Source organism: Pangasianodon hypophthalmus, chromosome 24 (genome assembly GCF_027358585.1).
Source record: "Pangasianodon hypophthalmus isolate fPanHyp1 chromosome 24, fPanHyp1.pri, whole genome shotgun sequence".
Classification (NCBI taxonomy): domain Eukaryota; kingdom Metazoa; phylum Chordata; class Actinopteri; order Siluriformes; family Pangasiidae; genus Pangasianodon; species Pangasianodon hypophthalmus.
In genome coordinates, this window is record NC_069733.1 from 18,778,406 (window position 1) to 18,790,997 (window position 12,592).

Genomic DNA, 12,592 nt, shown 5'->3' on the forward strand with positions numbered 1-12,592 from the left:
GGAATTATCCATCAAATTTGTTTGCAGGTTATTGACAAACCATCCTGCATTTTTGGCAAATTCCAAATTCGTTCCATGCAGAACACTCAGGTACCGTCCAAGGAATCAAGCTAAAGAAGAATCAGGACTTGATGTTGAGCAGTTCAAAAGTTATCAGCAGTTTGAGTCATTTCTAGATTATAGCACCCCCTAGAGGTGAATTCAGACAATATTTCTCCTACTACCTTAGGTCGTGGACCGTCACTCACGTATTATCGTTGTTCTGAATTTATCACGCTGTGGTTGAGATATGCCCTCACTTAATTTTTGTCAACTTTGGCATTCCACGATGTTGCAGATTTATTATTGCAACTGTATGTCCCCATTTGGCCTGTTGGTGGTGCTAGAGAGGAGTACACCAAAATTGCTGGGTAAAGTAGCTGAGACTGTCCTCTATCACTGAGCCAAATTTCTTAAAAAGTGCAAGAAGCGTTGTGTGGACTGCCATAGATTCCTGTTTTTTTAACGTAGTGATATTTTTTTTACATTGTGATAAGCTTTATGCAATTTTAAAGTCTTCATCAAAAACACAACTTTACCATGTAGGGTGCTCTACAGCAGAAGTTGTCAAATTTGGTTTTTACCTCAGTTGGCGGCTTCGATTTTTCTTAAAATTGTGGCTCAATGGGGAAGGGATGGGGGTTGATGATGAGAACAAAGGACTGATTACATCACCACACAGAGAACCAACCAGAACACCAGCGAGTGCCCGAATCTCCATACTCCCAGCATGCACCTCTGCGGTCTGAGACACAAAATGATAAATGTTTAGAATTTTGAAGCGTTTAATGGTTAATTTGGGGAATCATTATATCTGTAAACTCCATGTAGTGTGTGTGTCCAATCAGGACAGTTCTTCGAGTCTCCTGAAGGAACTTTGTGTGTTTTCGCTATAATCACGGACAGGAAACGTTGTTAGGAACCTCAGCACTTATAGGGGCCCTTCAGGTGTGTGGTTTGTGCTTGCTACGGCAGCACATATACTAAAATTGGAACGATACAGAGAAGATTAGCATGGCCCCTGCGCAAGGATGACACGCAAAATCGTGAAGCGTTACCATATTTTTCACTGTTTAATAACTCTAACCCTGAAAAACCAACCCTAACCCTAAAACATTAACTGGAACCCTAAAAGTCTGGGGGCCGAACACCTTCTGACTCCACTCCGTAGTGACGGAGAAAGACCAGTAGCCATGGGGACCATCAGTTCTTTTCCCCAAGCATATATATTAAATTTTATGGCACTACGACAAGCCATTGCTGAGATATTGCCTCATTTTCTGTTTTCAGTAGCCATTCCAAGTTGTAAATGAATGCTAAGCTTGTTTGCTAACATCAGGTCATGTTGCTAAACATATGTGCCAAATTTGGTGTTATTACATAAAAGTGTTGGGAAGACATGCCCTCACTTCTTGTTTGGGGAATTATCCATCAAATTTGTTTGCAGGTTATTTACAAATCATCCTGCATTTCAAAGATCCAAGAAACATCTTTTGTTCAAGTTGGTCCCACGATGCTGTGAGCTAAATTTCATGATGATTGAAAAAACAGTTTTTAAGTAAAATGAAAATGGCAAACTTCCTCTTTGGCAAATTCCAAATTCGTTCCATGCAGAACACTCAGGTACCGTCCAAGGAATCAAGCTAAAGAAGAATCAGGACTTGATGTTGAACAGTTTAAAAGTTATGAGCAGTTCGAGTCATTTCTAGATTACAGCACCCCCTAGAGGTGAATTCAGACAAAATTTCTCCTACTACCTTAGGTCGTGGCCCGTCACTCACGTATTATCGTTGTTCTAAATTTATCACGCTGTGGTTGAGATATGCCCTCACTTCCTTTTTGTCAACTTTGGCATTCCACGATGTTGCAGATTTATTATTGCAACTGTATGTCCCCATTTGGCCTGTTGGTGGTGCTAGAGCGGAGTACACCAAAATTGCTGGGTAAAGTAGCTGAGACTGTCCTCTATCACTGACCCAAATTTCTTAAAAAGTGCAAGAAGCGTTGTGTGGACTGCCATAGATTCCTGTTTTTTTTAACTTAGTGATATTTTTTTTACATTGTGATAAGCTTTATGCAATTTTAAAGTCTTCATCAAAAACACAACTTTACCATGTAGGGTGCTCTACAGCAGAAGTTGTCAAATTTGGTTTTTATTTCCATTGGTGGCTCCGATTTTTCTTAAAATTGTGGCTCAATGGGGAAGGGATGGGGGTTGATGATGAGAACAAAGGACTGATTACATCACCACACAGAGAACCAACCAGAACACCAGCGAGTGCCCGAATCTCCATACTCCCAGCATGCACCTCTGCGGTCTGAGACACAAAATGATAAATGTTTAGAATTTTTAAGCGTTTAATGGTTAATTTGGGGAATCATTATATCTGTAAACTCCATGTAGTGTGTCCAATCAGGACAGTTCTTTGAGTCTCCTGAAGGAACTTTGTGTGTTTTCGCTCTAACCACGGACAGGAAACGTTGTTAGGAACCTAAGCACTTATAGGGGCCCTTCAGGTGTGTGGTTTGTGCTTGCTACGGCAGCACATATACTAAAATTGGATCGATACAGAGAAGATTAGCATGGCCCCTGCGCAAGGATGACACGCAAAATCGTGAAGCGTTACCATATTTTTCACTGTTTAATAACTCTAACCTTGAAAAACCAACCCTAACCCTAAAACATTAACTGGAACCCTAAAAGTCTGGGGGCCGAGCACCTTCTGACTCCACTCCGTAGTGACGGAAAAAGACCAGTAGCCATGGGGACCATCAGTACTTTTCCCCAAGCATATATATTAAATTTTATGGCACTATGACAAGCTATTGCTAAGATATTGCCTCATTTTCTGTTTTCAGTAGCCATTCCAAGTTGTAAATGAATGCTAAGCTTGTTTGCTAACATCAGGTCATGTTGCTAAACAAATGTGCCAAATTTGGTGTTATTACATAAAAGCGTTGGGAAGACATGCCCTCACTTCTTGTTTGGGGAATTATCCATCAAATTTGTTTGCAGGTTATTTACAAACCATCCTGCATTTCAAAGATCCAAGAAACATCTTTTGTTCAAGTTGGTCCCACGATGCTGTGAGCTAAATTTCATGATGATTGAAAAAAAAAGTTTTTAAGTAAAATGAAAATGGCAAACTTCCTCTTTGGCAAATTCCTACTTCGTTCCATGCAGAACACTCAGGTACCGTCCAAGGAATCAAGATTAAAGAAGAATCAGGACTTGATGTTGAGCAGTTTAAAAGTTATCAGCAGTTTGACTCATTTCTAGATTATAGCACCCCCTAGAGGTGAATTCAGACAAAATTTCTCCTACTACCTTAGGTCGTGGCCCGTCACTCACGTATTATCGTTGTTCTAAATTTATCACGCTGTGGTTGAGATAAGCCCTGACTTCCTTTTTGTCAACTTTGGCATTCCACGATGTTGCAGATTTATTATTGCAACTGTATGTCCCCATTTGGCCTGTTGGTGGTGCTAGAGCGGAGTACACCAAAATTGCTGTGTAAAGTAGCTGAGACTGTCCTCTATCACTGAGCCAAATTTCTTAAAAAGTGCAAGAAGCGTTGTGTGGACTGCCATAGATTCCTGTTTTTGTTTTTTTAACTTCGTGATATTTTTTTTACATTGTGATAAGCTTTATGCAATTTTAAAGTCTTCATCAAAAACACAACTTTACCATGTAGGGTGCTCTACAGCAGAAGTTGTCAAATTTGGTTTTTACCTCTGTTGGTGGCTCCGATTTTTCTTAAAATTGTGGCTCAATGGGGAAGGGATGGGGGTTGATGATGAGAACAAAGGACTGATTACATCACCACACAGAGAACCAACCAGAACACCAGCGAGTGCCCGAATCTCCATACTCCCAGCATGCACCTCTGCGGTCTGAGACACAAAATGATAAATGTTTAGAATTTTGAAGCGTTTAATGGTTAATTTGGGGAATCATTATATCTGTAAACTCCATGTAGTGTGTGTGTCCAGTCAGGACAGTTCTTCGAGTCTCCTGAAGGAACTTTGTGTGTTTTCGCTATAACCACGGAAAGGAAACGTTGTTAGGAACCTCAGCACTTATAGGGGCCCTTCAGGTGCGTGGGTTGTGCTTGCTACGGCAGCACATATACTAAAATTGGAACGATACAGAGAAGATTAGCATGGCCCCTGCGCAAGGATGACACGCAAAATCGTGAAGCGTTACCATATTTTTCACTGTTTAATAACTCTAACCCTGAAAAACCAACCCTAACCCTAAAACATTAACTGGAACCCTAAAAGTCTGGGCCCAGAGCACCTTCTGACTCCACTCCGTAGTGACGGAGAAAGACCAGTAGCCATGGGGACCATCAGTACTTTTCCCCAAGCATATATATTAAATTTTATGGCACTAGACAAGCCATTGCTGAGATATTGCCTCATTTTCTGTTTTCAGTAGCCATTCCAAGTTGTAAATGAATGCTAAGCTTGTTTGCTAACATCAGGTCATGTTGCTAAACATATGTGCCAAATTTGGCGTTATTACATAAAAGCGTTGGGAAGACATGCCCTCACTTCTTGTTTGGGGAATTATCCATCAAATTTGTTTGCAGGTTATTGACAAACCATCCTGCATTTTTGGCAAATTCCAAATTCGTTCCATGCAGAACACTCAGGTACCGTCCAAGGAATCAAGCTAAAGAAGAATCAGGACTTGATGTTGAGCAGTTCAAAAGTTATCAGCAGTTTGAGTCATTTCTAGATTATAGCACCCCCTAGAGGTGAATTCAGACAATATTTCTCCTACTACCTTAGGTCGTGGACCGTCACTCACGTATTATCGTTGTTCTGAATTTATCACGCTGTGGTTGAGATATGCCCTCACTTAATTTTTGTCAACTTTGGCATTCCACGATGTTGCAGATTTATTATTGCAACTGTATGTCCCCATTTGGCCTGTTGGTGGTGCTAGAGAGGAGTACACCAAAATTGCTGGGTAAAGTAGCTGAGACTGTCCTCTATCACTGAGCCAAATTTCTTAAAAAGTGCAAGAAGCGTTGTGTGGACTGCCATAGATTCCTGTTTTTTTAACGTAGTGATATTTTTTTTACATTGTGATAAGCTTTATGCAATTTTAAAGTCTTCATCAAAAACACAACTTTACCATGTAGGGTGCTCTACAGCAGAAGTTGTCAAATTTGGTTTTTACCTCAGTTGGCGGCTTCGATTTTTCTTAAAATTGTGGCTCAATGGGGAAGGGATGGGGGTTGATGATGAGAACAAAGGACTGATTACATCACCACACAGAGAACCAACCAGAACACCAGCGAGTGCCCGAATCTCCATACTCCCAGCATGCACCTCTGCGGTCTGAGACACAAAATGATAAATGTTTAGAATTTTGAAGCGTTTAATGGTTAATTTGGGGAATCATTATATCTGTAAACTCCATGTAGTGTGTCCAATCAGGACAGTTCTTTGAGTCTCCTGAAGGAACTTTGTGTGTTTTCGCTCTAACCACGGACAGGAAACGTTGTTAGGAACCTAAGCACTTATAGGGGCCCTTCAGGTGTGTGGTTTGTGCTTGCTACGGCAGCACATATACTAAAATTGGATCGATACAGAGAAGATTAGCATGGCCCCTGCGCAAGGATGACACGCAAAATCGTGAAGCGTTACCATATTTTTCACTGTTTAATAACTCTAACCTTGAAAAACCAACCCTAACCCTAAACCATTAACTGGAACCCTAAAAGTCTGGGGGCCGAGCACCTTCTGACTCCACTCCGTAGTGACGGAAAAAGACCAGTAGCCATGGGGACCATCAGTTCTTTTCCCCAAGCATATATATTAAATTTTATGGCACTATGACAAGCTATTGCTAAGATATTGCCTCATTTTGTGTTTTCAGTAGCCATTCCAAGTTGTAAATGAATGCTAAGCTTGTTTGCTAACATCAGGTCATGTTGCTAAACAAATGTGCCAAATTTGGTGTTATTACATAAAAGCGTTGGGAACACATGCCCTCACTTCTTGTTTGGGGAATTATCCATCAAATTTGTTTGCAGGTTATTTACAAACCATCCTGCATTTCAAAGATCCAAGAAACATCTTTTGTTCAAGTTGGTCCCACGATGCTGTGAGCTAAATTTCATGATGATTGAAAAAAAAAGTTTTTAAGTAAAATGAAAATGGCAAACTTCCTCTTTGGCAAATTCCTACTTCGTTCCATGCAGAACACTCAGGTACCGTCCAAGGAATCAAGATTAAAGAAGAATCAGGACTTGATGTTGAGCAGTTTAAAAGTTATCAGCAGTTTGACTCATTTCTAGATTATAGCACCCCCTAGAGGTGAATTCAGACAAAATTTCTCCTACTACCTTAGGTCGTGGACCGTCACTCACGTATTATCGTTGTTCTAAATTTATCACGCTGTGGTTGAGATAAGCCCTGACTTCCTTTTTGTCAACTTTGGCATTCCACGATGTTGCAGATTTATTATTGCAACTGTATGTCCCCATTTGGCCTGTTGGTGGTGCTAGAGCGGAGTACACCAAAATTGCTGTGTAAAGTAGCTGAGACTGTCCTCTATCACTGAGCCAAATTTCTTAAAAAGTGCAAGAAGCGTTGTGTGGACTGCCATAGATTCCTGTTTTTGTTTTTTTAACTTCGTGATATTTTTTTTACATTGTGATAAGCTTTATGCAATTTTAAAGTCTTCATCAAAAACACAACTTTACCATGTAGGGTGCTCTACAGCAGAAGTTGTCAAATTTGGTTTTTACCTCTGTTGGTGGCTCCGATTTTTCTTAAAATTGTGGCTCAATGGGGAAGGGATGGGGGTTGATGATGAGAACAAAGGACTGATTACATCACCACACAGAGAACCAACCAGAACACCAGCGAGTGCCCGAATCTCCATACTCCCAGCATGCACCTCTGCGGTCTGAGACACAAAATGATAAATGTTTAGAATTTTGAAGCGTTTAATGGTTAATTTGGGGAATCATTATATCTGTAAACTCCATGTAGTGTGTGTGTCCAGTCAGGACAGTTCTTCGAGTCTCCTGAAGGAACTTTGTGTGTTTTCGCTATAACCACGGAAAGGAAACGTTGTTAGGAACCTCAGCACTTATAGGGGCCCTTCAGGTGCGTGGGTTGTGCTTGCTACGGCAGCACATATACTAAAATTGGAACGATACAGAGAAGATTAGCATGGCCCCTGCGCAAGGATGACACGCAAAATCGTGAAGCGTTACCATATTTTTCACTGTTTAATAACTCTAACCCTGAAAAACCAACCCTAACCCTAAAACATTAACTGGAACCCTAAAAGTCTGGGCCCAGAGCACCTTCTGACTCCACTCCGTAGTGACGGAGAAAGACCAGTAGCCATGGGGACCATCAGTACTTTTCCCCAAGCATATATATTAAATTTTATGGCACTAGACAAGCCATTGCTGAGATATTGCCTCATTTTCTGTTTTCAGTAGCCATTCCAAGTTGTAAATGAATGCTAAGCTTGTTTGCTAACATCAGGTCATGTTGCTAAACATATGTGCCAAATTTGGCGTTATTACATAAAAGCGTTGGGAAGACATGCCCTCACTTCTTGTTTGGGGAATTATCCATCAAATTTGTTTGCAGGTTATTGACAAACCATCCTGCATTTTTGGCAAATTCCAAATTCGTTCCATGCAGAACACTCAGGTACCGTCCAAGGAATCAAGCTAAAGAAGAATCAGGACTTGATGTTGAGCAGTTCAAAAGTTATCAGCAGTTTGAGTCATTTCTAGATTATAGCACCCCCTAGAGGTGAATTCAGACAATATTTCTCCTACTACCTTAGGTCGTGGACCGTCACTCACGTATTATCGTTGTTCTGAATTTATCACGCTGTGGTTGAGATATGCCCTCACTTAATTTTTGTCAACTTTGGCATTCCACGATGTTGCAGATTTATTATTGCAACTGTATGTCCCCATTTGGCCTGTTGGTGGTGCTAGAGAGGAGTACACCAAAATTGCTGGGTAAAGTAGCTGAGACTGTCCTCTATCACTGAGCCAAATTTCTTAAAAAGTGCAAGAAGCGTTGTGTGGACTGCCATAGATTCCTGTTTTTTTAACGTAGTGATATTTTTTTTACATTGTGATAAGCTTTATGCAATTTTAAAGTCTTCATCAAAAACACAACTTTACCATGTAGGGTGCTCTACAGCAGAAGTTGTCAAATTTGGTTTTTACCTCAGTTGGCGGCTTCGATTTTTCTTAAAATTGTGGCTCAATGGGGAAGGGATGGGGGTTGATGATGAGAACAAAGGACAGATTACATCACCACACAGAGAACCAACCAGAACACCAGCGAGTGCCCGAATCTCCATACTCCCAGCATGCACCTCTGCGGTCTGAGACACAAAATGATAAATGTTTAGAATTTTGAAGCGTTTAATGGTTAATTTGGGGAATCATTATATCTGTAAACTCCATGTAGTGTGTGTGTCCAATCAGGACAGTTCTTCGAGTCTCCTGAAGGAACTTTGTGTGTTTTCGCTATAATCACGGACAGGAAACGTTGTTAGGAACCTCAGCACTTATAGGGGCCCTTCAGGTGTGTGGTTTGTGCTTGCTACGGCAGCACATATACTAAAATTGGAACGATACAGAGAAGATTAGCATGGCCCCTGCGCAAGGATGACACGCAAAATCGTGAAGCGTTACCATATTTTTCACTGTTTAATAACTCTAACCCTGAAAAACCAACCCTAACCCTAAAACATTAACTGGAACCCTAAAAGTCTGGGGGCCGAACACCTTCTGACTCCACTCCGTAGTGACGGAGAAAGACCAGTAGCCATGGGGACCATCAGTTCTTTTCCCCAAGCATATATATTAAATTTTATGGCACTACGACAAGCCATTGCTGAGATTTTGCCTCATTTTCTGTTTTCAGTAGCCATTCCAAGTTGTAAATGAATGCTAAGCTTGTTTGCTAACATCAGGTCATGTTGCTAAACATATGTGCCAAATTTGGTGTTATTACATAAAAGTGTTGGGAAGACATGCCCTCACTTCTTGTTTGGGGAATTATCCATCAAATTTGTTTGCAGGTTATTTACAAATCATCCTGCATTTCAAAGATCCAAGAAACATCTTTTGTTCAAGTTGGTCCCACGATGCTGTGAGCTAAATTTCATGATGATTGAAAAAACAGTTTTTAAGTAAAATGAAAATGGCAAACTTCCTCTTTGGCAAATTCCAAATTCGTTCCATGCAGAACACTCAGGTACCGTCCAAGGAATCAAGCTAAAGAAGAATCAGGACTTGATGTTGAACAGTTTAAAAGTTATGAGCAGTTCGAGTCATTTCTAGATTACAGCACCCCCTAGAGGTGAATTCAGACAAAATTTCTCCTACTACCTTAGGTCGTGGCCCGTCACTCACGTATTATCGTTGTTCTAAATTTATCACGCTGTGGTTGAGATATGCCCTGACTTCCTTTTTGTCAACTTTGGCATTCCACGATGTTGCAGATTTATTATTGCAACTGTATGTCCCCATTTGGCCTGTTGGTGGTGCTAGAGCGGAGTACACCAAAATTGCTGGGTAAAGTAGCTGAGACTGTCCTCTATCACTGAGCCAAATTTCTTAAAAAGTGCAAGAAGCGTTGTGTGGACTGCCATAGATTCCTGTTTTTTTTAACTTAGTGATATTTTTTTTACATTGTGATAAGCTTTATGCAATTTTAAAGTCTTCATCAAAAACACAACTTTACCATGTAGGGTGCTCTACAGCAGAAGTTGTCAAATTTGGTTTTTATTTCCATTGGTGGCTCCGATTTTTCTTAAAATTGTGGCTCAATGGGGAAGGGATGGGGGTTGATGATGAGAACAAAGGACTGATTACATCACCACACAGAGAACCAACCAGAACACCAGCGAGTGCCCGAATCTCCATACTCCCAGCATGCACCTCTGCGGTCTGAGACACAAAATGATAAATGTTTAGAATTTTTAAGCGTTTAATGGTTAATTTGGGGAATCATTATATCTGTAAACTCCATGTAGTGTGTCCAATCAGGACAGTTCTTTGAGTCTCCTGAAGGAACTTTGTGTGTTTTCGCTCTAACCACGGACAGGAAACGTTGTTAGGAACCTAAGCACTTATAGGGGCCCTTCAGGTGTGTGGTTTGTGCTTGCTACGGCAGCACATATACTAAAATTGGATCGATACAGAGAAGATTAGCATGGCCCCTGCGCAAGGATGACACGCAAAATCGTGAAGCGTTACCATATTTTTCACTGTTTAATAACTCTAACCTTGAAAAACCAACCCTAACCCTAAACCATTAACTGGAACCCTAAAAGTCTGGGGGCCGAGCACCTTCTGACTCCACTCCGTAGTGACGGAGAGAGCCCAGTAGCCATGGGGACCATCAGTACTTTTCCCCAAGGATATATATTAAATTTTATGGCACTATGACAAGCTATTGCTAAGATATTGCCTCATTTTGTGTTTTCAGTAGCCATTCCAAGTTGTAAATGAATGCTAAGCTTGTTTGCTAACATCAGGTCATGTTGCTAAACAAATGTGCCAAATTTGGTGTTATTACATAAAAGCGTTGGGAAGACATGCCCTCACTTCTTGTTTGGGGAATTATCCATCAAATTTGTTTGCAGGTTATTTACAAACCATCCTGCATTTCAAAGATCCAAGAAACATCTTTTGTTCAAGTTGGTCCCACGATGCTGTGAGCTAAATTTCATGATGATTGAAAAAAAAAGTTTTTAAGTAAAATGAAAATGGCAAACTTCCTCTTTGGCAAATTCCTACTTCGTTCCATGCAGAACACTCAGGTACCGTCCAAGGAATCAAGATTAAAGAAGAATCAGGACTTGATGTTGAGCAGTTTAAAAGTTATCAGCAGTTTGACTCATTTCTAGATTATAGCACCCCCTAGAGGTGAATTCAGACAAAATTTCTCCTACTACCTTAGGTCGTGGCCCGTCACTCACGTATTATCGTTGTTCTAAATTTATCACGCTGTGGTTGAGATAAGCCCTGACTTCCTTTTTGTCAACTTTGGCATTCCACGATGTTGCAGATTTATTATTGCAACTGTATGTCCCCATTTGGCCTGTTGGTGGTGCTAGAGCGGAGTACACCAAAATTGCTGTGTAAAGTAGCTGAGACTGTCCTCTATCACTGAGCCAAATTTCTTAAAAAGTGCAAGAAGCGTTGTGTGGACTGCCATAGATTCCTGTTTTTGTTTTTTTAACTTCGTGATATTTTTTTTACATTGTGATAAGCTTTATGCAATTTTAAAGTCTTCATCAAAAACACAACTTTACCATGTAGGGTGCTCTACAGCAGAAGTTGTCAAATTTGGTTTTTACCTCTGTTGGTGGCTCCGATTTTTCTTAAAATTGTGGCTCAATGGGGAAGGGATGGGGGTTGATGATGAGAACAAAGGACTGATTACATCACCACACAGAGAACCAACCAGAACACCAGCGAGTGCCCGAATCTCCATACTCCCAGCATGCACCTCTGCGGTCTGAGACACAAAATGATAAATGTTTAGAATTTTTAAGCGTTTAATGGTTAATTTGGGGAATCATTATATCTGTAAACTCCATGTAGTGTGTCCAATCAGGACAGTTCTTTGAGTCTCCTGAAGGAACTTTGTGTGTTTTCGCTCTAACCACGGACAGGAAACGTTGTTAGGAACCTCAGCACTTATAGGGGCCCTTCAGGTGTGTGGTTTGTGCTTGCTACGGCAGCACATATACTAAAATTGGATCGATACAGAGAAGATTAGCATGGCCCCTGCGCAAGGATGACACGCAAAATCGTGAAGCGTTACCATATTTTTCACTGTTTAATAACTCTAATTTTGAAAAACCAACCCTAACCCTAAACCATTAACTGGAACCCTAAAAGTCTGGGGGCCGAGCACCTTCTGACTCCACTCCGTAGTGACGGAGAGAGCCCAGTAGCCATGGGGACCATCAGTACTTTTCCCCAAGGATATATATTAAATTTTATGGCACTATGACAAGCTATTGCTAAGATATTGCCTCATTTTGTGTTTTCAGTAGCCATTCCAAGTTGTAAATGAATGCTAAGCTTGTTTGCTAACATCAGGTCATGTTGCTAAACAAATGTGCCAAATTTGGTGTTATTACATAAAAGCGTTGGGAAGACATGCCCTCACTTCTTGTTTGGGGAATTATCCATCAAATTTGTTTGCAGGTTATTTACAAACCATCCTGCATTTTTGGCAAATTCCAAATTCGTTCCATGCAGAACACTCAGGTACCGTCCAAGGAATCAAGCTAAAGAAGAATCAGGACTTGATGTTGAGCAGTTTAAAAGTTATGAGCAGTTTGAGTCATTTCTAGATTATAGCACCCCCTAGAGGTGAATTCAGACAAAATTTCTCCTACTACCTTCGGTCGTGGCCCGTCACTCACGTATTATCGTTGTTCTAAATTTATCACGCTGTGGTTGAGATAAGCCCTCACTTCCTTTTTGTCAACTTTGGCATTCCACGATGTTGCAGATTTATTATT

General features: G+C 40.7%; 1 protein-coding gene and 8 non-coding genes across 9 annotated transcripts in view; all 9 read left to right on the forward strand.

The window, feature by feature from the left end:
* The window catches only part of dnah10 (dynein axonemal heavy chain 10), a 226,809-nt gene that overhangs the window by 86,616 nt on the left and 127,601 nt on the right, over window positions 1-12,592 (forward strand). The window lies entirely within an intron of this gene.
* LOC128317392 (U6 spliceosomal RNA) lies at window positions 999-1,105 on the forward strand. The gene has a single exon (XR_008300905.1). It is a non-coding gene; the product is annotated as a U6 spliceosomal RNA (small nuclear RNA).
* LOC128317367 (U6 spliceosomal RNA) lies at window positions 2,568-2,674 on the forward strand. Its single transcript, XR_008300880.1, has one exon. It is a non-coding gene; the product is annotated as a U6 spliceosomal RNA (small nuclear RNA).
* LOC128317393 (U6 spliceosomal RNA) lies at window positions 4,148-4,254 on the forward strand. Its single transcript, XR_008300906.1, has one exon. It is a non-coding gene; the product is annotated as a U6 spliceosomal RNA (small nuclear RNA).
* LOC128317368 (U6 spliceosomal RNA) lies at window positions 5,602-5,708 on the forward strand. Its single transcript, XR_008300881.1, has one exon. It is a non-coding gene; the product is annotated as a U6 spliceosomal RNA (small nuclear RNA).
* On the forward strand, window positions 7,182-7,288 carry LOC128317395 (U6 spliceosomal RNA). Its single transcript, XR_008300908.1, has one exon. It is a non-coding gene; the product is annotated as a U6 spliceosomal RNA (small nuclear RNA).
* LOC128317396 (U6 spliceosomal RNA) lies at window positions 8,640-8,746 on the forward strand. The gene has a single exon (XR_008300909.1). It is a non-coding gene; the product is annotated as a U6 spliceosomal RNA (small nuclear RNA).
* Window positions 10,209-10,315, forward strand: LOC128317369 (U6 spliceosomal RNA). Its single transcript, XR_008300882.1, has one exon. It is a non-coding gene; the product is annotated as a U6 spliceosomal RNA (small nuclear RNA).
* Window positions 11,785-11,891, forward strand: LOC128317370 (U6 spliceosomal RNA). The gene has a single exon (XR_008300883.1). It is a non-coding gene; the product is annotated as a U6 spliceosomal RNA (small nuclear RNA).